This window comes from Peromyscus maniculatus, chromosome 4, assembly GCF_049852395.1.
Source record: "Peromyscus maniculatus bairdii isolate BWxNUB_F1_BW_parent chromosome 4, HU_Pman_BW_mat_3.1, whole genome shotgun sequence".
In the NCBI taxonomy this organism is placed as follows: domain Eukaryota; kingdom Metazoa; phylum Chordata; class Mammalia; order Rodentia; family Cricetidae; genus Peromyscus; species Peromyscus maniculatus.
This window is the reverse complement of record NC_134855.1, coordinates 110,158,472-110,175,361: the sequence shown is the minus strand read 5'-3', so window position 1 is coordinate 110,175,361 and position 16,890 is coordinate 110,158,472. Positions and strand designations below refer to the sequence as shown.

General features: G+C 45.8%; 1 protein-coding gene across 2 annotated transcripts in view; it reads left to right on the top strand.

Moving 5' to 3' along the window:
• Slc23a2 (solute carrier family 23 member 2) overlaps positions 1 to 16,890 on the top strand; it is a 98,492-nt gene that overhangs the window by 31,580 nt on the left and 50,022 nt on the right. Inside the window, exon 1 of one of the 2 annotated variants that reach the window (XM_006983989.4) lies at positions 7,208 to 7,339. The exons of the other annotated variant lie outside the window; for it this stretch is intronic. The gene's annotated coding sequence lies outside the window, so the exon portion shown is untranslated. Of the gene's footprint in view, positions 1 to 7,207; positions 7,340 to 16,890 lie in introns of those variants that run through there. 2 annotated transcript variants of the gene reach the window in all.

Below are 16,890 nucleotides of genomic sequence, written 5' to 3'. Positions count from 1 at the left end.
CTAGAGGCCAATGGGCCTTCATCCTCAGCACACAGAGAGAGGTGAGGGAGTCTAGAGGCCAGTGGGCCTTCAATTAGGCTGATGAGTCTTAAAGACACCAGGAAAGGAAAGGGACAAGAACACAGGTAAAGCAAAAGGCAAAGAGGGTCCTCAAGGGCCAGCCTCCAGCCTCCGTCCATCACAGTGCAGCAGGACTCAGCTGCTATTCTACTGGGGAAGTGCTGTAGCCCCCCCTGGACAATTCTTGATCATACTCTGGATCTCTTATTTATTGTGCATGGGTATAGGTGTGCACACACATCTGGCTTTGTGTGCATATGCTTGTATTTGCATATACATCAGGTGCTTAGGTTTTTCAGGCATGCTGGACAGGCCCTTTACCACCAAATTATATCCTCAGCTCTCTTTCTCTTTTCCCTTCTTATTTTGAGATGATGTCTCAACTAAGTTGCTACCTTGCCTTGAACTTGCAGTGTTCTTCAGTGCACCTGACCTGCACTCATGACAGCTCTCCGGTGACAATCTAGGGATCTTGATCTTACAGAGCCTTCTATCCTGGTCACTCTCATGCTTCTGACGGGTCCTGTGGTATGGGCTTTTCCTTGGCTGGTCTCTGGTTCTCTTATTTTCCTGTGGGCTCCAGGGTGGTCACATATCTGTTTTCTGACCAGAAACACTTGCAGAGATGTTTACAGATATCTTTACTTACAGGCTCCTTCAGTGGGTCAGTCCATTTACTTATTTATTTATTTATTTATTTATTTATTTATTTATTTATTTATTTATTTATTTACTTACTTATTTATTTAATTGAAGTGCATCTGTATGTGGCTTATGTGCAAGTGCCCATGGAGGCACACTAGGGCATTAGGTGCTTATGGAACTGGAGTTACAAGTGGGTGCAGGGAACTGAACTCCAGTACCCTGCAAAGAACAGCAGGTACTCTGGATGGCCAAGCAATCTCTCCAGCTCTAATTTATTTATTTTTGTGAGTTTTTTTTGTCTGTTGAATACAACTGGAGATAAACTAGGTAATAAGGTGACATTCTTGAATCACTCATTTACAGGTTCTGTGTTTAATTAAACCTCAGTTTGTATTTTTATGTAGTTTTCCTTCTCCTAAGCTCCTTGTATACCATTCTGTTCGTCTGCCGCCTTACTCTCAACCCTAACCTCCACTTCTTAGTTCATGAGGTCATGACATACACACCCCCTGACTTCCTGCCCTCCCACCTGCTGAGTAGATTAATGGTAGATATCCACAAACATCTGCAAGTGTGAGGATGTGAGGCAGTTCCTCATTTCAATATCACCATACACCAACGTATGAGACCCCCTCCTCCATACAGGTTTTGAATATGGTTTAATTTGATGAAGCCTGTTTCATTACTAAAGAAGAAGTGATATGCCTACAGGTAGAGGGTGGCACTCACAGAGCAAGCTGGGTTTTGCTTTGTGGTTGGCCCTCACTGCAGTTACCTGCTGCACAGGCTCAGTGGAGAAGGGCTCAGGGCCCTTGTGAACTCTGGTTTACACTCGCCCTCCTGCCGGATCTGGAGCAAAGGAGGCCGTTCCCTGTGGCTGAGCTGTATTTCCACCTTGCGGCTTGAATTCTTCAGGTGCTGGCAGGCACACATTCACAGTCTTCGGGCCAGCCTTGTGTGCCGAGGAAGACAGTAAGTCTGATGGCCAAGACGAAAGTGAACCCGTTCTTCTCCTGTAGACACCGGCTCTTCACTGTGAACCTTCCATCTGCCCCACAGAAGGAAAACCCCAGCTTCCCCCCATCACACCCCCAGGTTTGATAGAGTTTTATCAGTTCTCTGCCCAGGTTTCATTTCTACATTTATTTTAAATGTGAGGTTTCTTTGTTTTTGAACTATGATCATCGTGGTTTTACTTAAACAGTAAATGTTTCTTGGACTGGGGGTATAGCTCAGTAGTGCTTCCATGGTGTGCGTGAGTCCTAGCGCTGTGGGGGTGAGGGGGCTATGAAATTTCTTCCTCCTTTTATTTCCACTATGCTGGGATTGAACCTGAGGCCTCAGGCAGACTAGGTAGTCATTTTACACTCCCAGCCCTCAGATTGCTTTGTGTATAAAATGTCTCTGCACATGTGTGGGTGGGGAATAGTTTGGGTTTTAATATGCCCGAATAATGAAATAGAAACTTCTTCTCACAGTCTGCACACCCCTACCCCCACCCCCACAGGGTTTTTCTCTGTAGCCTGTCCTGGAATTCACCTGTAAACCAGGCTGGCCTCGAACTCACAGAGATCCACCCGCCTCTGCCTTCTGAGTGCTGAGATTAAAGGCGTGCGCCACCACTGCCTGCCCCACGCTCTTTTTAAACACACTCTGCGTCAGTCCTGGATGATCCATCCCTGCAGGCAGCAGGAAGAGAGCCATGAAAAGCGGAGGTTCTCTGCCGAGCCAGTCCCATGGCCGGAACTGGGTGTGTCTAGCTTCATGGTGTGCTGGAAGAGGCTGGCTGTGTGGGTGTGTGTTCAGCTTCAGAGCTTGATACTAGTTGACTTTTTAACTGAATAAGAGGTAAGGATTTCCTGTTAAACTGACAGAAGTTGCTACCTGAGTCAGAAACTAGTAGTCAAAAGTAAGTTCGATACAAAATAAATGTGTTTTAATTCTGTTGTTCTGTATGTTAGAAATTTCTAAAATAAATTTTCTTTAACTTTTTTTTTTTTTCAGTGCTGGAGTTTAGTCCCAGGCTTTGCACATAGGCCAGCACCCTACCTAAACTAAACTGTGGCTCCTGCTCTGCAAATTCTGTATTTTTTTTTAACTGTTACCAGTGCCAGTTAATTATTATAGCACTAGAGGGTGCTGTTAGGTAGTGATTAGGTCAGCTTTGCTTTGCTTTTGGTGCTTACGGCTTCTCCCTCCCTTCATCAAGGAGCTAGCATAGTTTTGTTCATCTGATAATCCTAAATCTCTCATGTTGTCAGGTTAGCAAGAGCAGAGCAGGCAATGTCAGGATTATAACATTTGTTTGGAAAGTTACAATCCAACCAAACAGACTGTAGTATTTTTTTATTTAAATTTTTAATTAACATACAAAATAACAATTTCCCATGGCAGTTTCATTCATCCGTAGTTTTGGTTGGGTCATCCCCCCCAAATGCTCCTCTGTGTTGTCTCCCAGTCCTCACCCCTCTTGGTGCCCTTCCGGCCCAGTGGTCACTCAGCCCTCAAGTCACGGGTGGTCTTTTACCTCTCCATCTCTCTTCCTTACCACCCCCACCCCATAGGTCTCCTTCTGGTTTCCTGGCCTGAGCACACACTTACAAAAATACTTAGGTTTAAAATTAGAAGTATGTAACTTGTTTGTCTTACATCACTTGGTATGTTTTCTAGTTTAGTTTCTAAAAAGAAAACAGAAAAGACTTTACATTAATAAAATGAGAGTTTCAATTATGTAGTTATTTCTTTTTTAAAATGCATCTGAGTATGTATGCATACGTGTGTGAACACATGCATGTAGAGGTCAGAGGACAACCTTGGGTGCTGTCCCCAAGATTACTATTTCCTTGGAGACAGAGGTCTCTCTCAGTGGCCGGTAGTTCACCAGTTAGGCTAAACTAGCAAACCGTAGGGATCTTCCTCTCTCCACCTCTCCGGGGCCGGAGTCACAACCACTCACCACCACGCCTGACCTTTTACCTTTAAGTGGCTTCTGAGGATCCAATTCGGGCTTCAGGTTCGCAGAGCTAGCCCTTTACCAACAAAGTCATTTCTCTAGCTCCGCAAATTCTAGTTACACCCCCCTCCACCCCACCTTATTTTTGGACACGGTTTCTCTGTGTGGCCCTGTCTGTCCTGGAACTATCTCTGTAGTTTCACCTGCCCTTTCCAGAGTGCTGCACAAAAAGGCATATGTCACCATGCCCAGCTAAATGCTGGTAATTTCTGACACATCCTTTTGTATTTGTCCAAGTTTAGTCTTTAATGATTTTCCCTCATTTCTATCCTGAGTTTAACTTTCCATAGTTGCTGAGAACGGAGCTTCTCACTTGCCTCTTAAGGAGAGAGACTGGAATGGAGTTTGAAGAGCAGACTTGGGTAGAGCAGAAGCCCCGCTGTGGAGGTCAGCTGGAGCACTGCCGGATGCCCAGCTTCCCTCAGCACAGGTGCAGTGTGGGTCCAGCTTCCAGTCAGGGAGGTCCTGTGAGTTCATTCTGTGAGTCCATGTGAGGATTTTGATTCATTTGACATCTTTCGGCTTTTCTAGTGTTTTTGTTTTGTTTCTTAATTTGTGCTTTTAAATACCTATTTTAAAAAAATTACGTGTGTTGGGGGATTATTTAATTTAAGTTCAGATGCCCTCAGAGATCAAAAGAGCATCAGATACCCTGAAACTGGACTTGGAGGTGGCTGTGAACCATCTCTCCTGGGTTCACAGTCCTGTTTGTTTGTTAAATACATAGTTTTGTCTTGTGTAAGTATATGACATGTGAATGGAGGTTCCTGTGGAGGCTAGAAGGTGGCGAGAGATCCCCTAGACATGAGTTACAGGTGGTCGTGAGCCTCCATGTGGGTGTTGGGAGCCAGATCCAGGTGCTTTGTAAGCAGTAAGCATTTTCAACTGCTGGGGTTTCATATTTTTAAGTTGTTATCCGGTTTTATAGTTATTTTGTCTCTTTTTGGTATTGTCTTAGTCTTTTCTTGCTGTGATAGAACACCATGACAAAAGGCTGCTTGGGGAGAAAGGGCTTATTTCAGAACAGTCCATCCCTGAGGGGAATCAGGACAGGAGCCTGGAGGCAGGAGCTGATGCAGAGGCCATGGAGGCGGGTGCTGCTTATTGGGTTGCCTATCATGGATTGCTCAGTTTCCTTTCGTACAGCATCCAGGACCATTAGCCCAGGGGTGGCCTTACCTACAGTGGGTGCAGCCCTTCCATATCAATCACTAATCAAGAACATGCAAAGACAGATTTGTGTATAGGCCAGTCCTATGGAGGCATTTTCTCAATTAAGATTTACTCTCCCTAGATGTATCTAGGCTTGTTGACAAGACCAACCAGCGCAGGCATTATAGTTAGATAATGAGAGAAACAGAAGCTGCCTCTGAGGGCATCCATAAATGTTCACTGGGACATGCTCACGGTCATTTCCCACCAATGCTCCCTGATCACTAGGGATGAAGCTCTGTTGTTTTTTAAAATTGTGTACAGTTCCCTTCTGTTAATGTTAACTTCATTCCCCACTGGCAGATCCCTACATGCTACAAGGCAAGGAAACCCCCTTGCTTATATATTGTCTCTCCACCCTCTTTGTTTGTTTGTTTTTTGGTTTTTCGAGACAGGGTTTCTCTGTGTAGATTTGGTGCCTGTCCTGTATCTCACTCTGTAGACCAGGCTGGCCTCGAACTCACAGAGATCCACCTGGCTCTGCCTCCCAAGTGCTAGGATTAAAGGTGTGAGCCACCACCATCACCACCACCACCACCGGCTTATGTTCATGTTTTATTGTGTTGTGGCATTTCATATTTTCATGAAATCTTGGGGCGATGCTAGTAAATATAGTCATGTTAACTTAATAAAGGAGACAGCTTCTGAGGTGCGTCCCTAGGAAACATGGTTGTATGCATATCGTAGAGGATACCACCCTAGCATCACTTACGAGACACTCTGGCTGTATGACACAGGTACCATGCATATGAGGTCTTTCTCTGACCCAAAGTTGGTACATGGGATAAAGCACCATTGAGAGCAGACGTTTTGTCCCTGCGTGTCTCCTTCATCTCTGGCTGTGTAGACGCAGGCTTCTCCTGACGTCACACGAGCCTCTGTGTCCTTGTGGTGCTACGCTGCCTTTACTCATTTACTGTTATGTCTTAGGCTTATCATAATGTCAACAGTATGTCTTAGCTTTATCTGCGTGTCCCATTTCCATTGTTCAAAGATTTCTTTAAGTTTTATGCTTAGAAGTGTTTTGCCTGCTGCATGCATGTATGTGCATCACATGTGCAATGATCACAGAGGCCAGAAGAGGGCGTTGGACTTCTTAGAACTAGAGTTACAGATGCTTGTGAGCCACCATATGGGTGCTGGGAACTGAACTCTGGTCCTTTGTAAGAACAGTTAGTGCTTTTTAACCATGGAGCCATCTGTCTCTACAGCCTTTTCTCCTTCTGCTTCCTGGGATCCTCTAGATCCCTGCAGTAGTCCTCTCTGGGGTCCTCAGAGCATTCTGACAGGTGATTGGCTCCCTGAGTGTACTGACCCTTAGGTGGTGGCCGTGTGGGGATGGTATTCTGGGCCTTTTGGGCAGTGCACTTCCATCCCGAGCCTTTACAGTTCTTCTCCATCCTTATCCCCAGTGTCCAGATGTCTTCTCCTCTGGTCCCATGGCCTCTTTCCCCTCCCCCACCACTGACTTCCTCAAGGCTGTGAAGGAGTGGCACTTTTAGCTCTTTTTCTCCTGGTTCTTCTCTCTCTGCTCAGGGCCCCTTTCTCAGGTGTACAGTGTTGCTGCCACGCCGCCGCCCCCCCCCCCCCCGCTCCCCCCTCACCTGAGTCTGGTGTTCTCTGCTTTGGGGGAATGCAGTCATTTATAAGAGAGATGGAGACGGATGCTGCGCATCCCAGAGTGGACCTGCTTCCGCCCACCCTGTGCCGTGACTGGGATGGAGTCAGGACTAGGAAGGACAATCTGGCTGCCTGTGCAGCCTTTTCCTCTTCAGGGACTATGCACTTAGAGCCTGTCTGCCAGACATCAGGGACTCGGGTTGTGTGGTTTGTTCTTCGTGTTCAGTTTTGTTGACTTTGCTCGTTATTTAATGATGGGGTCCTACCTTGACATCACTGAAGTTCTTTGAGTTTTGCAATCTCGTGTCTTTGGGCTCCTGATTGGGGAAAAGAAGAACTGTCAGTGAATAAAATTAATCCTCCTTTTCACTGAGCTGGCAACAGCATGGGCAGACTTGCTCATGTGAACTGTTTGAAAAGATAGATTTTAATTTCTCTTCTTTGTTTGGGTTTGAGAAATACAATCCCAACAGCAGCTGGGGTTTTATAATAGAACATCCAGATTGCTCTGAAGAAGCCTGCTACAAGACTGATTTCAAGACCATAATAGAGGCTTGCAGTAACTGTTTGTAACCAGGCGGGGGCTGTTGTGTAATACAAATAGCACTTCTGATGAGGTGCGGTTAGTTATACAATTGTGGCCAGCTTGTGTGGGTTATAAGAGCCGAAATTATTTCAGCACCTGAAAGTGCTCTTGCTGCATCCCAGGACAGTCACAGCACTGCACAAGCGTGGTGGATCCCACAGATTCCAGGACAATTTTGTAAACAGATCGAGGCTCCATTGAAGGTATGACCAAAAGCTCTGCTTTGGGGCATGAGTTCTGAGGCTTCCTGGACTGTGTCTGAACATGTCTGTGTGTGCATTTGTGACCATGTATGTACCTGTCTGTGTGTGAGTATGTCTGCCATGTGCCTAGTTTTCTGTGAGTGTTTTATGCACACACATACACATACATGCATGCACACACACACACACAGAGGCGTGTGTGTGTGTGTGTGTGTGTGTGTGTGTGTGTGTGTGTGTGTGTGTGAGAGAGAGAGAGAGAGAGAGAGAGAGAGAGAGAGAGAGAGAGAGAGAGAGTGTGTCAGTCTATAGGTGGGTGGGTGAGTAGTTTATAGTTCAAGTTCATCCAGCTGTGTTACTGGAAATGTCCCATCTTTCTCAGTGTTGCCAGGCGTTATTTACACACTGGTAAGCGGGCATTAGCATTCCTGCCGCTCTCAGGAGGCCCTGCCCTGTTCCATGTGTGAGAGAGAAAGGGCAGGACCGTCAGGCTGTCTGCAGCGGTGAAGAGGCTTCGCCGACTCCAGACGCTTTGCCTCCGCTTCTCCTTCCTCCACGTTCAGCTCGGGATTGACAGAGTTCTGTGTGTTCTTGTCTGTTTTCTATTTTAGAACCTTTTAGGGCTTTGGAGAAAAGCAAGTATATAAACAAAAAGGAATGTAAATAACACATTTCATAAGAGCTGGGGCCTCTTTATAATGGAGTACATCTATTTTTTTTTTTTAATCCTTATAGGTTTTTCTAGGTCTTAAGAATATTTGGCTGAGTACAGAAAAAAAAAATCATAATCTCTGTGGTGTCTGACTCTAAGTGATTACAGTTTTTGTGTTAGGTGGATTTTGTTTTGTTACTATTATTATTGACATAGGATCTTGTAATGTTGCCATGACTGGACCTGTATTTGCAGTCCTCTTGCCCTAGGTTCTTGAAAGCTTGGGTTTAGAATTGTGTACCACTGGAAAAAAAAATCCCACTTTAAAGTTATTTTTTAGGAGGTACATTATCCCGTGCAAGGGGGAAATGGGCAACACAGTTATAGGTTCCCTTTATGGAGGATTAGAGAGAGCCTTGTTTTTTCTGTCACTTTGTAATTGCTTTTAACCTGGGGGAGGTTGTGGTCCCTGCCTAGGTAACTGCAGTCCAGTTTAGGCACACCCTTGTCATCGACCCCTTTCCTTATCAAGGAGAGTCTGCAGATGAGGGGGGCTCCTGGGGAATTGCAATCCAGGTAGGAGGGGAAGGCGGAAGAAGGGCTGTGACAAAGATTTGCAAGAGGGGAGGCAGCTGATCAAGAGAACTAAGCCGGCAAAACCCCTGCCGAAGTGGGCAGATAGGTGAATAGGGTGTAAGTAAGTGGGATTAGGAGGAGATTTGTCTTTGATGTTTGAGGCACAAGGAAAAGATGGGAATGTTCCAAAGTGGATTGGTGTGATCCAAAGAGTAACTCAGAGTTCAAAGAAAGAGATGGGCAGTGTCAGGAATGCTTCTTCTAACACACACATGGCTCCTCTCGGTGGGGGAGAAGTGGAAGGTGATCCCGGAGTTCACTGATGACCTCCTCTTTAGAGAGGGCAGTGGTGCTGCAGAGAGAGGATGGAGCAGGGAGCCAGCTCAACAGAGCAGGAAAGCAGGACAGCTCTCCTGGAACTACTGTAGCTTCCAACGCCTCTTTCCCGTGTTAGAAAGAGGGAAGGCATTGGAGACCTGGAAAAAGAGAAACTGTCTGTCTGTACTTCTTGACAATAAAGCAGGGACTTGGCCTTTCTTGGCTTGTTCCAAAATGGTCACCAGACTTCAGAGCTTTGTTCTTTCTCGTTTTTCATTTAAAAAAATGATTTTTAAAAAAAATTGTGTGTACATGCATGCAGTGCCTCTGGAGACTAGAAGAGGGCATCCTGGAGTTGGAGTTACCCCACATGGGTGCTGGAAATTCAACCCAGGTCCTCTGCTAGCTAATTTTATGTCAACTTGACACAAGCTAGAGTCACTGGAGAGGAGAAATTGAGAAATTGCCTCCACAAGACTGGGCTGTAGGCAAGGCGGTAGGGCATTTTCTTAGTTAGTGATTGGTGGGGAGAGCCTGGCCCATTGTGGGTGGGGCCATCCCTGGGCAGTGGTCCTAGGTTCTAAGAGGAAGGCTGAGCAAGCCAGAAGGCAGCACCCTCAATGGTTTCTGTGTCAGCTCCTGCCTCCAGGTTCCTGCCCTGTTTGAGTTCCTGTCCTGACTTCCTTCAGTGGTGAACAGTGCTGTGGAAGCATAAACCAAATAAACCCTTTCCTCCCCAACTTACTTTTGGTCATAGTGTCTCATCACAGCAATAATAACCCTGCCTAGGACAGATCCTCTAGAGGGGAAGTGCGGAGCCTTGTTCTGTAGGAACAGAGCCTGCATGGGAGCACAGTGCCTGCCTGCTGTGATCTGAGTCCTTGCCTAGCCACTTTTGCTCTTGGCAAGGACACACCAACCTCTTTGCCTCAGTTGATGTACTTTGGAATGGAGACAACAACCCCTACCAGGAATAAATATATATATTTACAATAATATATATATATATATATATATATATATATATATATATATATTTTACAATACTATTCAGTTCTACATATCAGCCATGGGTTCCCCTGTTCTCCCCCCTCCCACCCCCTCCCCTTACCCCCAGGCTACCCCCCATTCCCACCTCCTCCAGGACAAGTCCTCCCCCGAGGATTGCGATCAACCTGGTAGACTCAGTCCAGGCAGGTCCAGTCCCTTCCTCCAAGACTGAGCCAAGTGTCCCTGCATAAGCTCCCGGTTTCAAACAGCCAACTCATGCAATGAGCACAGGACTTGGTCCCACTGCCTAGTTGCCTCCCAAACAGATCAAGCCAATCAACTGTCTCACCTATTCAGAGGGCCTGATCCAGCTGGGGGCCCCTCAGCCTTTGGTTCATAGTTCATGTGTTTCCATTCATTTGGGTATTTTTTTTCAATAATTGAGTAAAACGGAAATTTATTATAAGCCACAGTCGTCCTAGGGACCTCCATACTATATATATAGCCTCTATGGTTCTATGGGTTGTGGTCTGATTGTTCTTTATTTTATATTTAGAATCCACCTATGAGTGAGTACATACCCTAACTGTCTTTCTGGGTTTGGGTTACCTCACTCAGGATGATTTTTTTCTAGTTCCATCCATTTGCCTGCAAATTTCATGCTTTCATTGTTTTTCTCTGCTGACCTACCAGGACTTTTAAGGGAGTTAAAATCATATTTGCATCTGGAATGAATGCATCTATTACGCACTTATTTTTATCTATTGTTAAAATTTAATGTAAAATGTGTCATTCAGGAGAATTGAGAGATGGCTCCGTCTGCAGACTGCTTGCCATACAAGCATGAGGCCCCAAGTCTGATACCCATGTGGAAAACTAACTATGTCGGTGCATATTTCTAGTGCCGCTGCTGGTGGGGTGGAGGCAGGTGGGACCCGGGGGCTCACTGGCAAGTCTAGTCTGTCCCCTCAGGAACTCCAGGGCAGTGAGAGATCTTATTTCAAAAAACTAAGTGGGCATTTCCTGAGGAGTGACACCAATATTGACCTCTGGCTTTCACACTCACTAGTGTGCACACATCTCTCCATCCATGAACACACTCCATGCACACCCATACACAATTAGCGTTCCATGGGCTTCTGTGATGATTGATGATGAACATTACTTTTGTTTGCATGTTTTCAGGGGCTAGGGAGGAAGCTCAGGGCTTGCACACGCAAAGAAAGTACTGTACCCTAAGCTACATTTGTATTTTAATTCCGGTCCCACCTCTCCTCCCCTTGCAGGTCCCAGCCACAAGATTTCCCTGGATAAACCTGGAGAACAGCAGTTAAATGTTGTTTTTCTCCATGTGACTAGAATGCCCTTTAAAAAAGTTGTTTCCTTAAAAACTGTGACTGCCTTTTATGTACTTGCCACTGTATCTCTGCCCTGCCTGCTGGGGAAACTGGATTGATGCCAAGTGCCATGGAAATGTAGAAAAGGAAGGGACAATTCAGGAATGCTTCTGGGGAGGTGGCCCTCTGAGTTCAAACCTGGGAACTAGATATACATGGTCAGCGTAGATGGCAGCTGGAGGGGCGGGGGCGGAAGGGGGGGATAGCCAAGATGGAGAGGCGAAAGACGCTTTTATCAGCTTAACTAAACAGCGTTTGGGGAAGCAGTTTCTGCTGGAGGATTTCAGCAGACTTGGCAGTAAAGCCTCTGATATGTATAGGTCAGAAATACAGATTGCTGGGCTTGGGGAGGCTCAGTTCATAGAGTGCGTGACTTGCAAGCATTAGGATCTGAGTTTGATCTCCTGGAACTCAGGTAAAGAGCTGTGTACAGTGGTGCTGTGTGATCCCAGCATCCCTGGGGCTCAGTGGGAAGCCAGTGTAGCTTGAGTGATAGTCCCTGTCTCAAAAAAATCAGGTGGGGTGCAATTGAGAAGACACTCACTGCGAGCCTCTGGCTTCCAATGTGCACACATGCAGAGTACAAAAAAAGAGATTGCTGATGGACTTTGTGTGTAAAGGATTTTGTACAAGCAAACAAATTAAGGCACTGTGCTGACATTTTGCTGTACACAGGCTCTACTTCTTCCCCTAGCTGAGCATAAGTGAATATCTTGACCTCTGTAGGGTGATCATCCCTTCCCGTGGCACCTCTAGGCCATGGGTGGATAGCTTCTTGAGCGATTGTTCCTCCTGCAGCCCTGCAGACAGAACCTGGTTTCAGAGGTGGAACTTGTCATGAAACCTGGATCCCCATCAGAAACCAGGCTTCATCTGCTTCCCTTGAAATGCTCTTCTTTCTCTTAAAATTTTTGGGGCTAGAGAGATGGCTTAACAGTTATGTGTCCTGGCTGCTTTTCTAGAGGACCCAGGTTTAATTCACAGCATCCAGTGGTAACTCCAATTCTAGAGGTTCTAACGCCCTCTTCTGGCCTCCCTGGGTACCAGACACGGGTGATGTACATTCAAGATAAAACAGCTATACACATACAAAATAACTAAAAAAGCAAAATGACCCTTTTCTACAGAGACCCAGTCCATCAGCTCAGACAGTGACAAGGACGTAGCAGTGTTTGGGGTACACAGGCGACCCTTCCTGTGGCCGTCGCTGGAGTGTGTATATAGGATCCCTGCAGGTTTAGTTTTGTGGGCAAGCCTGCTCTGCTGTTAGTGGGCACGTCCATGTTGTGGAGGCCCTTCTGTAACTCCCGTCATCCTCTTGCTGTGTGCCCTCACTTTGTCTCATTGTTTCTCTGAGTGTGTCCTGCCTTTGTGTCACTGCAGGGCTTTATTTACGTCAGTGACTTTCAGACTTGATTTGCTGACCCGCACTGTAAAGAAAGCATTTTACTTTGAAGCTTGCTATGATAAGATACCTGAAGCTGAGTGATTTGTGAAGAAAGAGGGATTTATCTCTTAATTTGGGAAACCAGAAGTCTAAACAGCATGGTGCTTACCTTGTGGAAGACCAGATTCAGGGCTCCAGCAAGGCTAGGGGCTTGCCTGACTGTAATCACCTCAGGCTAGATGACGACATGACCAGGGTCGGAAGAGGGATCACGTGATAAGACTGGAAGTCAGAGTGTGATGCAGGATTTGACTTCCTCTTTCATGGCAGCTCTTGCAGGAACTAACTGGTTTCCAGGAGAACTGCACTCTTCAAAGGTAGAGTCCTCTGTGCCTTTCCGTTGGCTCCTGTGACATCACCACACTGACCACCAAGTCCCCAACACAGTCAGGACATCTAAGCCACAGCACTAGGTTGCCCTTACCTAGTGAGATGTGCTCTGATGTTGCTGCTGCTTCTGTTTTTGTAGCCCTGGCTAGCCTGGAACTTTCTGTGTAGACCAGGCTGGCCTTGAGCTCAGAGAGATCCACCTGCCTCTGCCTCCTGAGTCCTGGATTTCAAGGCTTTGCCCCCATGCCTGGCCTGGACTGAAAGTGCACCTGTGGAGTAACCACTCTTCCTCCCCTGCCAAGCTCCTGGTAACTATCATCCTATTGTTTGTTTCTAAGTTTGACTGTCTTAGACAGCTGATTTAATTCTTTTTCTTCATTTTTCTTACGTGTATGAGTGTCTTGTTTGAAGTTATGTCTGTGTACCATGTGCTTTCCTGGTGCCGGAGGAAACCAAAAGAGAGCATTAGATCCCCTGGAACTGGAGTTAAGGAAGTTGTAAGCTGCCATCTGGGTGCTGGAATGGAAGGAACGTGGTCCCTCTGTAAGAGCTGCAAGAGCTCTTAGCTGCCGAGCTCTCTCCAGCCCTATGCAGTCGTTTTAAATAGCTCTATGGCATTGTGTTTATAAACGGATCATAATTTTACTGTACCACTAAGTCTTAGAATATACTGCTGGAAGTAGCATATCCTCAAGACAAATGTTAGATAGCATATATATATAAGGCCCTATGTTCAGTCCCAAGACTCCAATATGAGCCTGAATGTTCATGATTCTTATGGTACACAAAACCAAATCACCTTCTCATCAACTCATTTTTCACTGGGAATGTATGAGTATGTTTCTTCATCATCCTTTCATTGAGAGTATTAGAGCAGAGAGTATTGGCAGAGGTGGCTCTTCATCTCATTTGGCTTTAACAGGACCCAGACATTTAGTGTGCTGTTTGTGTTTAGGGGACTGGGGACTAGAGGTCCACCATCCTGCTCATTTGTATGTGGAGAGTCAGGGTTTCTTTTCATGTGTAAGATTGATTTAGAAAGGAAAAATGTTTATATGCTGTCTTATGTCTATTGCATTGTGCTCCCTAACTTTATTCTGTCTGTCTGTCTAATTATCTGTCTGTCTATCTAGTTAGACTTTGGAGACGATTTCTTTGTGTAGCCTTGACTATCTTACCTAGAGCTAGCTACATAGACCAGACTGGCCTCAAATTCACAGAGATCTGTCTGCCTCTGTCTCCCAAGTGCTTGGATTAAAAAAGGCATGTACCACCACTTCCTGGCTTTGCCCCCTAATTTTATTTGATTTTTCTCTATACAGAAATCTAAAGAACTTTACATTATAAAATCTATCAAACCCTCCCCCCTTTTAAATCTTCTTTTGAGCCAGGTTCTGTGTAACAGCCCTGGCTGACCTGGAACTTGCTCTGTAGACCAGGCTGGCCAAGAGAAGAGTTCCCAGTCCCAATATGTAATCATGTAGTGACTTGTTAAAATCTGAGCTCTTCCCTTGATTTTTGTGAGTAGTGAATTGAATCCATACCTGCCCTGTGCCTTGAAGTACCACTCTATCATATATTCATAGTCTCCATTTTCTGGTATCTGTATATTTAGTCAGGCTGTTTTCATACCTTTTTTTTTTTTTTTTAATTGCAGCCCTGTATTAGGGTTCCAAGCTGAGAGAAAGCATTCTTTTTATAATTTTTCAAATATTTGAGGCTTTTTTTTTTTTTTAATAGACTCTTCCTGTGTAGCCTGGGCTGGCCTGAAACTGAAGATCCTCGTGCTTAGGCCTTCTGTGTGCTGGAGTTAGAGGCTTGTACCACATGTCCAGCGCTGTTTATAGCCATTCTTGCTCATTCTTTCAGGAATTTTCAGGGGTATTAAATTTTTATCAGTTTTGCTGATTGGAAAATGAATATCCTTGCAGTAGCTCCAGGAACACTCTGTTTCAGCAGTTACTCAAATCCCTTTTCATGGAAAATCAAATAAGATTATGATTATAGGCCAGAAATAATTGCTACTTATATAATAAGAGATGCATGATGTGCCTGGCATACGTGGCCACTTAACAGAAAATGGCTATTAACTGTTGTCGCTATCGTCATCATCCCTCAGCCACTCCTCCTCCGTCAAGTGGTTGAGGGACGGACAGCAAGTAGCCTGGCTCATTCTCTGTCCTTCCGCAAGGAGCAGGAAGAGGAGCCTTGGGGCCCCATTGACTAATAACCTTACCCTAGTACCAGAGTTTCTGGGAGATTTCCCCTTTTCTGCTCTCTCTCTCTCTCTCTCTCTCTCTCTCTCTCTCTCTCTCTCTCTCTCTCTCTCTCTCTCTCTCATTGTTAGTGTGTATATATGTGTGAGCCTGTGAGAGTGTATATGTACCATTTGTGTGTAAAAGCCCTTGGAGGGTAGAAGACAGTGTTGGATTCCCTAGAATTAGGTATAGACAGTTTTGAACCAACATGTGCATGCTGGAAAACTGAACCCAGGTCCTTGGCAAGAGCAGCAAGTGCTCTTAACTGCTGAGCTATTTTTTTTTATAGCACCCATGATTTTTAAAATACAGTTTTCCAAAACTTTTTATTTAATAATAATAATAATTATTATTATTACTTTTGTAATAGCATCTGTTTACATAGCCCTGGCTGTCCTGGAACTCACTATATAGACTAGGCTGGTCTTGAACTCACAGAGATCTGCATGCCTCTGCCTCCTAGTGCTGGGGTTAAAGGTGTACCCCACCACATCTGGCCTTTTTATTTTTAATTATGTGTATTTGAGTGTGAGTTTGTGTACCTGAGTGCAGTGCTTGCTTAGGTCTGAGGAGGGCATTGGATTCTCTTTGAGTGGAGTCACAGGTAATTGGGAGCTGGGAACAAAACTTAGAAGGTGCCCTTCACCTGACTATCAAGTCACCTCTCCAGCCCCGTGTTATCTGTCACAAGTCCCTAAACTCCCCTCTGCCCTTGTCCCTCTCCTTCACCTTTTGCGTTTTGCTTCTAGACCTTGGCATTTCCCACACAGAAGTGCATCCCGTGTGGGTGATGTCACTGATCTCATGTTGATACAGGGTTTCCGACCTTGCGGCTGGCTGTCTCTGCTAGCCTTGCATACTTGGATATGCAAGGCTCCTTCTTCTGGGACTTCATCGTCTGCCCCTCCTGTCCACATCTATTTGTTTTCTGGTCTGTGGCTGCAGGGTGTTGGTCAGCACTGCTGCCCTCCTCCTCCTCCTCCTCCTGACCAGCTCTCCCACTTGTGGCCAAATACAAATATTGCCATTGGAATGCAAAATCAGTCCTGTTGAGAACTACTGTTTTAAGTAGATGTGGGTACGATAAGGATGTAAATGAGAAGCTACTTCAGAAAGATTTGATGGGTGTCTTGGGTTCTCTCTGTTCAAGAATGCAACATGGGGACTGGGAGATGGCTCAGTGGTCAAGAGCACTGGCTCCTCTCCCAGCATCCACATCATAAACATCTGTAACTCTGGTCCCCAGGGATCTGATGCCCCCTGCTGGTCTCTAGGCACCAGGCATGCACACGGTGCACAGTCATACACTAAGGCAGTATACCCATACATATAAAATTTAAAACCTAAGTGGTGTGTTTTGTTTTTCCTCTCTGTTCTCATGACTGCTGAATGCTCAAGTTTCACATGTCTTTTCTTACTCCCTCCCCCCCCCCCCGCCCCCCCCCCCCCCGCCCCCAACCCAATCCAAACGGAGAAACGCTGGAAAGGAAGTTTCCGGTTGGTGTTAGTTTGGTTGGATTGCCCTTCTTGTGGAGGGCAGATCTGGCGTCTAACAGCCGTCCTCCACTCCTCCTGCTTGCGTCACA